The sequence below is a fragment of the Etheostoma cragini genome, chromosome 10, assembly GCF_013103735.1.
Source record: "Etheostoma cragini isolate CJK2018 chromosome 10, CSU_Ecrag_1.0, whole genome shotgun sequence".
Lineage (NCBI taxonomy): Eukaryota > Metazoa > Chordata > Actinopteri > Perciformes > Percidae > Etheostoma > Etheostoma cragini.
Window position 1 is genome coordinate 761,401 of NC_048416.1, and position 4,675 is coordinate 766,075.

Here is a 4,675-nt window from a genome sequence, read left to right on the forward strand (position 1 = left end):
TTCAAACAATCAGTCGGGTAGAAAGGAGTCGTGTTGCAATTCAAAAAATGTCCAATCATCTCGGAGAGCTTTTAAATAGCAGATATCCTCTTCATACGTCGAATGGGGCTGAATGGAGAAAGAAAATGTCCCTCTTGCACCGCTTATGACTTAAATGTCAGACTACAGTGGTGGAGCTCTTCAAACATTGTGCTAAAACAGTAAAAGCCTAGAAAAAGAAAATAGCATCACCCCGAGATAAGACATTGTTGAAACAAATTCATCACTTCGACAAAGAAGACAATGTCAAAGTTTACTCAGTCAATCTGTAAATGAGAATCAGCACACACTACTGTACCTCAACTACAACTGCCAGTGAGTTTAATTAAAAATAAATGTTGATTCAAGTCTGTAACAGTGATGGATCCTTTTGACAAATACTGTAGTGTCAATTATAATGTTTAAAGTGTGATTTTATTTCATGCCCCCCCATTCTTTGTAAAGGGGCATTGATACCTGTCTGTTACTGGCTCAGCCACCTAGAAAGTTGTCTGTCCGTTCAGCTTTTTATAGCTCCATGAAATGCCTTTCAGGAGCAATTACCCAAATTTGTTCTTGTCCAGGTTTATCTGGCAATAAAATGCCACTCTGGGCTATCTGTGTGTTCATTGGATCTGCAATCTAACTGGCCCACTAAACTGCAGAGAGAGTCCCTCACATTTCAGCCCAATCAACAGAAATGCTCTGCAGCCCCAGACTGCTGTTTAATAGGATATTAACATCCAAATCAATCACCTTAATTGATATTTTTTAGGCATTAACGCTCTCAAACTCTAACAGATGTAATTGTCAGATAGGGAGTGGGATCCCCATCGGCAGTAATTGGGCCATTATGGATGCAGGCATGACTGAGAGATTTAGAATGACACTGACATGGGAGATAGATAGAGCCAGGGCCTTTGTGGGTGGATCTGTGTATCACTTATGCTTGGGCACCAGAGGATTTCCCACCAAAGTGCTGGTCTAAATTAGCCGGGGTTGCACTCAGATGTCATTTTAACAATCCTGCGTGTGTGCACAAATGTATGTGCGAGTAAATGTGTAATGCGTGCATTTTGTCTTGCCTGTAGCAGGGTTTCAGCCCAAAAGTTCCCAGCATGTCGGTGGCAATGATACCATATGGCATGTTGTGTCGACTGCATTTGCATTGTGTGTTGTGCCATTAGAGCCAGGAGCTGAGGAGTGACTTTGCCGTCTTCATTAATCCTGGCTAAGTCCTGTGTGCCAGGGAGCCCAGTTCCACAAGAGCCTGCTGATGCTAGCACAATGTCACAGCTCACTCAGTCACTGCTCCTTCAGTGCACAGTAGGAGGAAAGGGACCAATTGTTTGCAAAATACCTTTCATTGCTCCATTGGCTGAGAGCATTTAAAATGAATTTGTGTGAATTATTGCCCATAGCTGAGTTTATGATGAGAAATTTTCCGTAAGTGCACTTCGAAGATGCCTTTTATTGAAGCTTGGTCAAAGTAAAGCACTGAAAAAGGACTTCAGAGGCTTTGTAGGAAAATAAACCAATGTCATTCTTTTTAAATATTTTCCTGCTCAGCTCCCTAAGAATAAAACGTATTAAATGCAACCTTGGGCAACCTTGTTTTTGGGGTCAGGATCAGACAGAAAGTTGGATCTGCATAAAGTCTCCTATTCACACACCTGAAGATGAGAGGTTTTCTTCATGTGAAATAATGGAGTTTGTTTTTTTGTACAAAAACCAGCCTGTTGAATTAAATTCAAATGTATTCAGCTATCTAATTTTTTCTACACCATATCTACAGTAGATTCCTGAGATGATGCACCTTTTTCTAACTGTCTTTTGATTGGTAATGCTTTGATCGCATGTTGCAAGCTTTCTACGGACAAGCACTGCCCTGGGCGCTTTCTTTTGAGGGGTAACAAAAAGTGGAACAAGCATCTTGTTTCCCTAACAACTGCATGTTAATTTCTGTCTACCTGCAGCCTTGATACAGGTATGTTGGATTCTTTAACAATGTTCAGTTATTACTGAAAAGTATTTCTCAAACGGCACTTTCTTCAATTTTTTTTATTGTTGGAAGGAATTTGAATATCCAGCTTTTCTTTCTTTAATATTGACTGGTTGCTATAAAAACCTTTAGGGACCTATCTTGTACCCAGTTCAGGTGCATTCTGGGCTTGCGCGTTCTAACCTCTGGGGGATTTTTGAGGAACATGGTTACCTGGTCTTCAGATCTCTGCAGGGTAAAGCCAGACAGCTAGCTAGACTATCTGTCCAATCTGAGGACTATGGTTACCTGGTCCTCAGATCTCTGCAGGGTAAATCCAGACAGCTAGCTAGACTATCTGTCCAATCTGAGGACTATGGTTACCTGGTCCTCAGGTCTCTGCAGGGTAAATCCAGACAGCTAGCTAGACTATCTGTCCAATCTGAGGACTATGGTTACCTGGTCTTCAGATCTCTGCAGGGTAAATCCAGACAGCTAGCTAGACTATCTGTCCAATCTGAGGACTATGGTTACCTGGTCCTCAGATCTCTGCAGGGTAAAGCCAGACAGCTAGCTAGACTATCTGTCCAATCTGAGTTTTCTGCTGGAGACTAAAACTACTTCTGGACGTATACATGTTCCACTAAAACAACTTCCTTACCGAGACTATTTAGCAGATTGTTTTTCTCCCAGAATGCTCTGTGAACCAGCCAGACCCTCCTCCGCAGCGCTGTCGAGGAAGGTCTGGCAATGTGAAAATAGCAAACACCTAATATTACCATACTATATGTTTAAAAAAGGGGACTACAATTAGACTATTAGACACGGTTGAGTTCAGGCTTGTACACTGGAGGGCTAGAGTACACACAGCCGGGCAAGGAGGCCTTTCATTGGTTCTTTCCAAGTGGACCGCGAGGCAGCGATTGGTAGGCGGTAGTTGGATTGGTTGCAGCTACAGATCACAGATCTTTTAGTTATTTGTTGCTGTCAGAGGTGTGAAGACCATTTCTATCAATATATAAAAAAAATTATAATGGAAATAGTTATCAACCCTGCCTTTAAATCAGATCAAGCAGCAGTGATGAATGGGTTATTTGGGACGGCATGCAGTTGAATCTCAATCAGGACAAATATATGCATTGCTTGAAAGCACAAAGCCTCACAATACCATTTGTGTGAATCATTTTAAGAACCCAATATCACTGTGACAGCAGCTGATTATTTTGTAACAGGAGAAAATACAAAATAGCACAGTAAAGAAAAAGGAAAACAAGCAAACAATAACTGTTGTACCTCTGTAAATATGATCTGATATCACTTAATTGGACTCTCTGGTGGTAGTTAATGGGTTTACTAATGGCATACCTTGTTTATATACTGAAACTAATTTTGTTTCACCCATAGTAACGTCGTGTATTCTTCTGATTTCTTGGGAATGCATCAAGTTAAAGCGATATTTGCTGGTGATTCTATCCCAGCTGTGGCTGTTATGTGGTCTAGCTATCACCTGGGGGGTCTACTCGGTATTTACTCTGCACAAGAGGCATGACCGACAGGCATAGTTGCAATGACTCTGTATGCAGTGAGATAGTCCTTCAACCAATCAGACCAAGAACCTGGGTGACGTAGCAGCGGCAGCGGCATCAACAGATTGCTGCTGTAGCTGCGCTTCGGTGGCGTTCAGGGGCCACTAGGTTGAATGTAAACAAGAAGCTGCTTGGTCGCTTCTCCATCGTCATCGTGTTAAACCAGCCTATAGCACGCCAGGTAGATAAGCCAGTTTATGATTGGTTCCCACAAAACTGTGAAGTGAAGCAGTAGAATGAAACGTGCAGGTTTCCAGACCGAGCTGCAGGGCGGAGTGGGCGGGGTTTACCCAGTCTCGCTGTCATGCATTACAAAAGGAAATCTGACCTCTTCTTGCTATTGCTAACTGCAAGCTGAAAGTGCTGAAAATGAAAGTTTTTGTTATGTACGCTGATTCATCACCTTTAATAAAGCCTTTATCCTGATTTACTCTATGTATTTGAATTGTGAACCATTTGAATGTGAACTTGCTGATAACACATTACGCCCACTATGATACAGCTTTTTCACTGGAAAGGCAAGCTCTGAACAGAGCCATTACACCAAGGTCAATTGCATTTGTCAGAACGTGTCTAACTGAACCTATCACATTATCTCATTGTTTTTCCTTGAGGCCCTAAGCATCTGTTCAGATAGCAAATGAGCCCAGAAAAGAAGACAATGCTGACAGTTTTCCTGTCGCTGTATTCAGGTCACAGAGTCTGGTAGTTAGATAAGCAGATCAGACTGCTTCAGTGCCGGAGGAGACTCCTCTGTCTGGAACATCATTTATTAGCATATGAGTGATCAGTTTCCGCTAGACTATATTCAAAGTACTCTTTGTATAATGTGTGTTTTATGTTAACATTTCAAACCTGCATCTGTCTCATGTCAAGTTCCGAATCCACAATGCGAAGATTTGATTGCACTGCAGATAAAGAGAGAGAGAGAGAGAGAGAGAGAGAGAGAGAGAGAGCTGGAAGCTGCAGAGGGGTGAGGATCTCACAATTTTGTTCTGAGACGTTTTCTGCATTTTTCCTAATTATTTTTGTTTTAGATGTTCTGTTTCCATGACTGTCAAACATCTGGGGGGGGGGGGGGGGGGGGGGG